Here is a 10,627-nt window from a genome sequence, read left to right on the forward strand (position 1 = left end):
CCTAGAACTCACTCTGTAGACCAGGCTGGCCTTGAACTCAGAAATCTGCCTGCCTCTGCCTAAGTTTTTATTTTTTTATTTTGAGACATGGTCTCCCATAGCCCAGGCTGGCCCCAAATTGAACATGTAGCCAATGATGAGTTTGAATTTCTGGTCTTGTGGCTACCTCAGCTGTTACTATGATGGCTAAAGTTATGTTTTAAGTTTAGATTACTGTGCTTAAGAGATCTATAAAACAAAAGCGCCTCTCACCTGTAAACCCCACTTTCCCAAGGACAGAAACTCTCTGGAATGCTGGGGTCATTGTTCTTCTAAGATACAAAGCTTTGGCATGTTTGCACTTCCGTAAATAAGCTGGGTTGCCCCGAGCTGCACAGCATGTGCTGGATCACACTTTGGGGAAGGTACATGGACAGGAAGTACTACATCAAGAAGTATGCTTGTCCCTGATTGAATCAAGGCAGAAAGAATGTAGCGCCTTGTAGATTTTGCCTTTGTAAGCCTCTGACTCAGGTAGTCTGGGGTCATATTCTTGGAGTTCTAGGTCCATCTTCCTGGCCAGTATTTAATAAATACTCTGAGTTGGCTCAAAAAATTGTGGTAGTGGTCTGATTCTTGACTGGTGAGATTAATGCTACCTCCTCAGTGCTGAGACCACAGGTGTGAGCCACCATGCTTGGATTGTGTGGTAATAGGAATGGATTTTAGGACTCCATGCTAGCAAGTACTCAACCAACTGATCTGTATCCCAAGCCCTTTCAGAACTTTGTTTTTGTTTTGTTTTTTGTTTTTGTTTTTGTTTTTTTGAGACAGGGTTTCTCTGTGTAGCCCTGGCTGTCCTGGAACTCACTATATAGACCAGGCTGGCCTCGAACTCAGAAATTCGCCTGCCTCTGCCTCCCAAGTGCTAGGATTGAAAGCGTGCCCCACCACTGCCCGGCCAGAACTTTTTTTTTATTTAATAAGATGTATTTATTTTCTTCTTATGTGTACACTTGTTTTCCCTGCACGTATGTAAGTGTATTGCATCAGATTTGGTGGCACGAGCCCTAACAAACACCTGAGCCATCTTGCTGCCCTGATGTGGCTTTGGGGGGGAAAATATCTCATGGCAGAAATACCTTCTGTTTGTCTCATGGGAGTTGTTTAATAGGTGGGAAGATACCTTGGAGCTACAAAGGTCTGTGAGTATGGGGGAGGGGGCTACTCTGTGATAAGTGTTGTTCTGTGTGCTTTGTTTTCTGGGATGCAGACTCACCCAGAATAGGCACCTCCACCTGATTGGGATGGGGGTAATCCACAGGACCCCACATTGTTGGGCCTGTCCAAGGTCCCATTCAACTTCCTGTAACCCCAACTTGTACAGCCACTTCCCCTGCAACCACTTCTGGTTGCCCAACCTTTCAGACCCCTGTATGTGCCCACAGCAGGATTAGTGTTGCCATGGTAATTGCCCCTGACAAGTCTCCTCAAATTCCCTTTTAAGCCATTCTGTAAGGCAAGACCAGGTTTTTATCAGGTGCTGTTGGGCCCTGCAAACCAGTAAGCCAGGAAAAGCCTCACATTCTTTATCCTTCATTCAAGTCCCAGTAGAGCAAGACAGACATCACTCAGTTCAAATCCCAGCTCTGACACTTTCTTTCTTCACAAGTCCCTGAACTCTAAAATGAGACCGTGGATATTCAGTGGGATTATAAATGGGCAGCTCTAGTTTATTCCTGTCCTATGGTCAAGGTTAGCCCATGTAACATCACCACTGAGAAAAGTTTGATGGAAAAATTCAGAGGGGTCCTCGCACAACAGAGACACCCGAGAGATTTGTGGAACATTCTAAAGACCTGGGCCTGCATTTCCAGCACTTAGGAGATAGAGTTGACCATCCTCAGCTATACAATTATTGCCATGCTAACCTGGGCTACATGAAACCAAAAAACACAGCCTGAGACTGTCACCTTCCTGACAGGAGTGAAGATATCCTAAAGAGACACTGGCTATTAGACTGTTAAAGCACGGGGCCCCAAGGGACTGGAATTTCCCCAGAGAAGGGAAAGGCTGAAGCCTGGTGCCAACTACAGGGGAACTTGTCCCCTAGGAAGGGACTTCACATAGTTCTGACATTCATTAGGCAGTTTACAGTGGAAGTTGAGACAAGAAAGAGTCGGTAGTGGGTGGGACCACGCCTCTACCAGGATTGCTTACTTCTGCAGACCTGTTGCCTTCTGTACAAAGCCACACCCCATGTCAAGTGGCCCTGGAGCTCTTTAATCCACCTCCCAGAGTGGCCTCATAGAATGAATCTGCTTCCTCTGTTGAAGTGACCTACTGAGGACAGGTGACTGAGCCCAGCTTGTTAGGGCTGCTGGAGCCTGGCCTCTAAAACCACATGAAGGATGTGAGGGATGGAACCTTTTTTTCTTTTTGGAAAAAGGATCTTGTTCTGTAGTCTATGTTCTGTGCTAGCTTTGGGATGACCTCAGACTCTCAGCAATTCTCCTGTCTCAGCCTCCCTAGTAGCTGGAATTATGTGTGTGTGATTTTTTTGACAAAAGACAGAACTATTACTTCTTCTTCCTCTTCCTCTTCTTCTTCTCTCTCTCTCTCTCTCTCTCTCTCTCTCTCTCTCTCTCTCTCTCTCTCCCTCTCTCTTTCTTTCTTGATAGGGTCTCATGTAAAACAGGCTCTCCTCAAACTTAGAAAAATTTGTTTGCTTGAGTGCTATCATGCCTGACAAAAACGAATCCCAGGCCAGCCTGAATTCTCCATTTATGATCCTCCTGCCTCTACCTCTTCAGCATATCCTACATCCACCCCCAACTTTTTTTTTTTTGGTTTGGTTTGGTTTAGTTTTTCAAGACAGGGTTTCTCTGTATAGCCCTGGCTGTCCTGGAACTCACTCTGTAGACCAGGCTGGCCTCGAACTCAGAAATCCGCCTGCCTCTGCCTCCCAAGTGCTGGGATTAAAGACGTGCGCCACCACCGCCCAGCCACCCCAACCTTTAACAAGATCAATTTAAGATGGGGGGTGATGGCACATACCTTTAGTCCCAGCATTCAGGAAGCAGACACAGGCAACTTTCTATCAATTTGAAGTCAGTCTGGTCTACCTTGGAGCAAGTTCAAAGACAGCCAGGGCTATATAGAATTACTCTGTCTTAAAAAACAAACAAAGAAACAAACAAGATTTATCCATTCTTTTTAGTATTTTACATGTATAAGTTTTTGTTTGCAAGAATGTATATGTAACATGTGCATGCTAGTTGCCTGCAGAGACTGGAGAAGAGGTCAGTTACAGAGTGTTGTGAGCCAACACATGAATACCGAGAACAGAATTCAGGTCCCCTGAAAAAGCAGCCAGCTTCTTTAACCACCGAGCCATCTCTCAGGCTCCTCCTCTCAGTTTTAACCCAGTGAGTTCAGTTAACACTTCCAACTAGAATGTTAACTGATCTTGATGGTTCGATTTTTGTTTGTTTGGTTTGGTTTTGGGTTTTGGTCTTTTGAGACAGGGTTTCTCTGTGTCCTGATTTCTCAGGCTGTCCTGGGCTTGCTTTGTAGACCAGGCTTGGCTAAAAATCACAGAGCTCTGCCTGTCTCTGCCTCCCAAATGCTGGGATGAAGGCATGTGCAGCTGTTCCCAGCCTTTGATGGTTTGATCTTATAGGTAACCATGCTGCAGGGAGTTCATGTGTTCAACAACCATGTCATGTCCAAAAGAGAGCCTTTCGCCACACTCCTCTCCATCCTCTGGAGAGGATCCTACACTTTTCCCCTTCCAGGATGCACCCTTAGTCATGGTGGTGATGGTGTCGGCGGCGGTAGAGGCGTTGATACAGATGATCTGAGCTGACACTCATCTGTCACTTATTCTCAGTACCTTGATCACCTATGTCTCTGCATTAACTGCTGCCCATCCCCCACTTTTTTTTTCTCCTTAGGACAGATTTTTCACAAATTCATTATCCTCCTGCCTCAGCCTCCCATGTGCTGGGAGTTGTTTCATAATTGAAGATTAAGGTAGCACTAAGGAAGGAAAAAAAAAAAAACCAACTCCATTTTGGCCTAAAGCAACTTGGTAAGAGCCAGATGTTGACATGAGATGTCATTCTCTATAGCTCTCCACCTTATTTTTTGAGACAAGGTCTCTTGCCTATTCAGCTATACTACCTGGCCAGCAAATGACAGAATCTTCTTGTATCCAGGCTGTGGTTGGGACTGTGGTTGTGGGCTAGCCATGCCTGGCTATTTTATGTATGTGTTTGGAATCCAATATCTTCAAGCTTGAGCAAATACTGCCTTATCCAATGAGCCATTTCCCCAACCCCCTCTACACGTTCCCTCTACACGTTTTATTGCTTTTTTTGTTTTTTTTGTTTGTTTGTTTGTTTTTGTTTGTTTGTTTTTTTGTTTTGTTTTTCGAGACAGGGTTTCTCTGTGTAGCCCTGGCTGTCCTGAAGCTCACTCTGTAGACCAGGCTAGCCTTGAACTCTCAAACTCAGAAATCCACCTGCCTCTGCCTCCCAAGTGCTGGGATTAAAGGCATGTGCCACCACCGCCCGGCTATTGCTCTTTCCTTTGAGACAGGGTTTCTCCATGTAGCCCTGGCTGTCCTGGAACTCACTTTGTAGACCAGGCTGGACTTGAACTCAGAGACCTGTCTGTCTCTGCCTCCCAAGTGCTGGGATCAAAGGCATGCACCACCACTGACTCTACTAGGTTGGTTTTTTTTTAAGTTTTATTTATTTATTTTATATCAGTACAATGTAGCTGTCTTCAGACACACCAGAAAAGGGTATCAGACCCCATTACAGATTATGAGCCACCATGTGGTTGCTGAGAATTGAACTCAGGACCCATGGAAGAGCAAGCACTCAATGCTCTTAACCACTGAGCCATCTCTCCAACCACTCTACTCGTTTTTTTTTTTTTTAATGGAATTTGTATTTGCAGGGAATCAGAGGAGTGGTGATCTGGGGACAAAATAGTGATCCCTAAAAGGACCTGAGGAATATTCATAGGTGGTTAAGAGTAGAAATTGGGAAGGGGTGGCGCACGCCTTTAATCCCAACACTTGGGAGGCAGAGGCAGGCGGATTTCTGAGTTCGAGGCCAGCCTGGTCTACAGAGTGAGTTCCAGGACAGCCAGGGCTACACAGAGAAACTCTGTCTCGAAAAACAAAAAACAAAAAAAAAAAAGAAGAAAGAAAGAAAGAAAGAAAGAAGAAATTGGATCATGGCTAAGCTAATGGCCCATCAATTTCTAGAATGTCAGCCAGACATTTGTGTGGAAAGTGCCGGAAATATCATGACACTAGGCCACCACTATCTGTTTTTATATTCATGAGTGTGTGCATGTATGTGTTTGTGTCTCTCTCTCTCTCTGTGGATATGTCTGTCTGTCTGTCTGTCTGTCTGTCTGTGTGTGTATGTATGTGTGTGTTTCAAAGAACAACTTCTACCTTGTTCTAAACAAAGTCTCATCCTTACTGGGGGAACCAGGCTGGCTGGCCCTAGAACTTGAAGGGATTCTCTGACCCCACCTTGGGAACAACAGAATTAGAGACCTGTGCTGCAGAGTCGTCTTTACATAGGTTCTGGAGTCCAAAACCTGTCCTTGAGTGGCAATTGATTTCCACACTGAGCCGTAACCATCATCCATCATACTTTTTGTTTTATGTGCATGGGTGTTTTGCCTGCATGTGTATCTATGCCATGTGCCTGGTGTCTCTGGAGGCCAGGAGAGGGCATTAGACCCCTGGAGCTGCAGTTACAAGGAGTTGTAGCCGCCATGTGGGTGCTATGACTTGAACCTCAGGAAGAATAGCACATACTCTTAACTGCTAAGCCATCTCTCTAGCACCCCTCACTCAGACTTTAAGCACTTAACAGAGCAGGATTACAAACCTGCAGTCAATGAATGCCATAATCAGCCTGGGTTTAGTTTATCCTCCAAAATGACCAGTCTGTCCTCTCTTACCAAAAGTTGTTCATTTCTTTGGCTTTGTGTAAGGACAGCATTCAGGAGCAGACAATAAAATTTCCACCATATATTCACTGATTGGACAGAAAGCCTTCTTCCCTCCCTACGGCTGGGGGAAAACCATGGACAAAACCCATAAAGCCTTTAATACTATTTAAATCAGCCGGGTGGTGGTGGCGCACGCCTTTAATCCCAGCACTTGGGAGGCAGAGGCAGGCGGATTTCTGAGTTTGAGGCCAGCCTGGTCTACAGTGAGTTGCAGGACAGCCAGGACTACCCAGAGAAACCCTGTCTCAAAAAAAAAAAAAAAAAAAAAACCTATTTAAATCACTCAACTTCTTTCCTCTGCCTTCTAAGAAATAGGATTACAAGGAACAGGGCACATGGAGGACTTAGAGGAAGGACTGAAGGAGCTGAAGGGGTTTGCAGCCCCATAGGAAAAATAACAATATCAACCAAACTAAACCACCAACCAAAGAGTACACATGGAGGGACCCATGGCTCCAGCTGCATATGTAGTAGAGGATGGCCTTGTCGGGCATCAATGGGAGAAGAGGCGCTTGGTTCTGTGAAGGCTCGATGCCCCAGTGTAGGGGAATGAGAGGGAGGGGGAGGCAGGGGTGATTGGGTGAGTGGGTGAGTGGGTGAGTGGGTGGGTGGGGGAACACTCTCTTAGAAGCAGGGGGAAGGGGGATGGGATAGGGGGTTGAGGGAGTGAAAACTGGGAAATGGGATAACATTTGAAATGTAAATAAAGAAAATATCTAATTAAAAAAAAAAGAAAAAGAAAAAAGAAACAGGGTGCAAGAACTTCCATATCTGCCTTACTTCTTCATCCTTGAGGCAGGGTCTTGGCAACCTAAAATTAGAATTCTCCTGTCATAGTTTCCTGCAGGCTGGGATTACAGATGAGAAATTCTACACCTGGTTACACGTGGTGATCTGTTTCTAAACTATATTGAGAAATCAGGTGTGGAGGAGAGGTAGAGACAGGCAATCTCTGTGAATCTGAGGTCTACCTGGTGAGTTCCAGGCCGGCTCCACAGGGATACCCTGTCTCAAAAAACAACAGCAATTAGGGTTCTAGGTTTGATCTTTGGCACTGCAGTGAAGTTAGGGAACAAAACTAAGTACAGAAAAGTGCCTAGAGATCATGGGGTCTGGGCCTGCCAGATGGCTCACAGGGTAAAAGGCATTTGCCTCCACATCTGAAGAATTAAATTCAATCTCTGAGATTCACTTTGTGAAAGGGGTGAACTCATTCTCAGATGTTGTCTTATGATCTCTATGATCTCCAAGATTGCACGCCTGTGAACATACATATAAAACAAAGAAATGTAATTAACATTTACTTTTAAGGAGATTCTGGTCAGACAGTGCTGCCTTTAGTCCCTGTATACTCAGGAAGCAGAGGCAGGTGGATCTCTGTGAGTTCAAGGCCAGCCTAGTCTACAGAGTGAGTGAGTCCCAGGACAGCAAGCAATACACAGAGAAACACTGTCTTGGAGAGAGGAGGAAGGGAGAGAAAGGGAGAGGAGACGGAGGGAGGGAAGAAGGGAGGAAGAGTGAGGAGAGGGGGATTGATTTTCCTGTGACCCACAAGGAGCCTGGACAGGCTGGGTTTTGGCATCTTCCAGTACCCACTTGAGTAGTGACTACTGCTCACGGGGTGGGGTGGGGGGTGTCAACTTAGGCAGGTGTCATACCAGAAGTCACAAGTCTCAATTACTTGGAGAAAAAAAAAAAGAATTAACCATCCTGATTGAACGGCTTGAAACTATGTAGACAGCCTGTTCACTGTGCCCGTTTTGTTCATCCCTCAGAAGCAGGCAGCCCAAGGACTAGGATTTTTTCTGCTGAAGCATTGCAGGTGCCAAGCCCAAGGCTCTATTTAGAAGTGCCACTCCCATTACACGGAACAGGAAACCCAAGCTTCTGGAGGTCACTAGTTGAGAGGTGTTTTCACGGACCTCCCATAAACCCAATCACTGAAGCTCGGGGTTGTAAGGGTGGGGAGGAGGGGAACTCAGGAGCCTGGGTTTGGCGGGAGGAATGACTCAACCGCCCCGCCCCGTGCGCCCTGGGCCGATGCAACAGCCATCCTCATTTTCGCTTAAGTACTCCATATTCTTGCGTCAGACCCTGATCTGCAACTGGGTGCGAGGTTAGGGGTTCAGAGCCTGAGACAGCCCTGCCCCAAGCCAGCTCACACACTAGTTCCCCGTGTTTTTGTAGCTGGAGCCAATTGCTACACCTGTGTCCGGCTAGTGGTTTGGCCTGAGTCGGGACACAGACGCCATTGCTGGAGGCGGCGCGTAAAGGGAACGCAGACGCCCGGTAGCTGTGTCCGCGTCTTTGTTGGTTTCTTCTTCTTTGTTTGGTTCGAACAAGTCTTATTCCTAACCCTGTTGGTCCGGAACTCCTTAATGGAACCCAGGCTGGCCTCGAACTCTCGGCAATCCTCCTGCTTCATTCAGCTAAGCGCTGAGATTAAGGCTTGAGCCACTACACACAATAACGCATCCAATTGGAAATGAAAAAGAAAAAATACTTTGTGTGTGTGTATGTGTACTCTAAGAGTTTCTACTCCGCCCAGTGCGGGAGCTGTAGGGGACACTGCAGCACTCGAGTGTATGAGCAGCTTGTTAGGGGTAACAAGGGAGAGGGTCTGACCACCAAGAGAAGGAGACACGAAGGTAAACTAAGATCAAGGTTTTTTAACTACACAAGGGTGACAAACACAAAGGCGGTGGCTCCGGCTACTTCCGCAGAGGAGGGCCATCACCCCCGGGCGCGGGCTGGGTGTAGCCACACCCAGATACCTGGGCAAGCGCCGGGTCCTGCCAGGGTAGCGCTAGGGGAGCCGGACTCTCCCTTCATGCTGGACGGGGGTGGGTGAGTGGGCAACCATCTCTCACCCGGACCTCTCACGATGGTCTACGTCCTTCTGCGGACGCACCCAGGTCAGCTTGAACCTGGCGTGCGCGCAGCAGCTCCGCCGCAAGCCATTCTGCGCACTGGCTCCCTCCAGGGAAGCTGGTCACGTGCCCGGGGTGGGGGTTGGGAGGACGAGCAGCAAGAGCCCCAGGGCTGCACGTGCCGGGCTAGATGAGGGCGGGGCTCCAGCGTCTGGAGCTGCCTTCTAACCCCCGAATTCGCAGCAAGGTGGCCAGGCCGCCTGCCTCCAGCCAGCCGCTGGCTGCTGGGCAAACTCTCTGTCCCCTGGTTGGAACTCAAAAAGGTTTAGCGCTGGGGTCGCACTCCAAAAGAACAGCATGCCCTCTCTAAATTGTTCCTGTTGTACCGAAACCTTACAGTCCGATACAAAGAGTTCCTGTCGGCGAGGAGGGTTGCGACAGAGTCATCTGCGGCTTTCTGTTGACTTGGATTAGGAAGAATTTCGAACATGAACCAAAGTCACGGTCCTAATGCGTCCCCCCCCCCCATCCCCCTGCACATCTCCTAGATAAACAGTCCGCTCTTTACAATCTGGTTTTGTCCACCTCCCGCCCACCCCCACACCTGCCCTTCCCCGGGATTGTGAAACAAATCCCTGAATGTATATTTCAGTTTACGTCCGGAATGATTGCTGTGTTCTGTTGAAAGTCTCATTGTGTCTTTAGAAACCTTTCTTTAAAAGCCCGGTAGATTAAAGAGCAAAAAAAAAAAAAAAGTTGAAATAAAGATGGAGGGATAGATTTTTAACTCTTTGTCCTGTACACGAACATCACCGGCAGGAATCAAGAAAGACTTAAGGAATATCAGCAAGAGATGTTTTCTGAGCCATCCGATGGCCAGACTGGAGTCGGGTGTAGACCTCAGAGCCCGTAGAAATGGGCTTAATTAAGACCACTAGCTGGAGACTGAAATTGACCATATTAGGCGAGGGGCTGGACTGGGGTCTTGAGAAAATGAAAGCTTTAAGGATGAAAAACTGAACGGGTGTTTGAATCCTAAAGTGAGATCAGGACTCCCGGGAGTGAGTAGCGGGGAGAATGTCTCCCCTAACCCCCTTGGAACTTAAAATTTTTGTTTTAAAAAAATGTGTGTGTGTGTCCGCGCGCGGGCTATTTGTTTATAGCTGTCCGAAGAAGTCAGAAAAGGGCTTCAGATCCCCTGGTGTTACAGGAGGTTGAATTGCCCAACATGAGTGCTGGGAACTCAGATCCTCTGCAAGAGCAATAAATGTTTTTAAGCGCTGAGCCATTTCTCCAGCTTCTGCTTTTTTAGTGTTGTTTTTGTATGTTTATTACACTTATTTGTGTATGTGTGTGATCCACTACAATCCCTCTGAGGTCAGAGGATGTCTTTGTTTTTTGAGAAAGGGGCTGGCCTGGAATTCACTATGGAGATTCAATACCTTTCTCTGCTTGCTGGGATTAAAGGAACTGTTTTTTGTTTTTAAGACTTTCATGAGCTGGTTCTCTCCTATGAGGTCTGTCCCAGAGATCCAACTCGGGTGCTTTTTGGAAGTACATTCACCTGCTGAGCCAACTCCCGATCTCTGGCCATTTTCTGTTTCTTTGTATTTATTTATTGAGACAGGTTCTCAGGTAGCAGGCCTTGACCTCTTGATCTTCCTGCTACCACCTTCCTAGTGCTGAGATTACAAAATAAGCCACTATGCCCACTGGCCTGTCTGTCCCTCAGT

The sequence above is a fragment of the Grammomys surdaster genome, unplaced genomic scaffold (genome assembly GCF_004785775.1).
Source record: "Grammomys surdaster isolate TR1022 unplaced genomic scaffold, NIH_TR_1.0 125852, whole genome shotgun sequence".
Lineage (NCBI taxonomy): Eukaryota > Metazoa > Chordata > Mammalia > Rodentia > Muridae > Grammomys > Grammomys surdaster.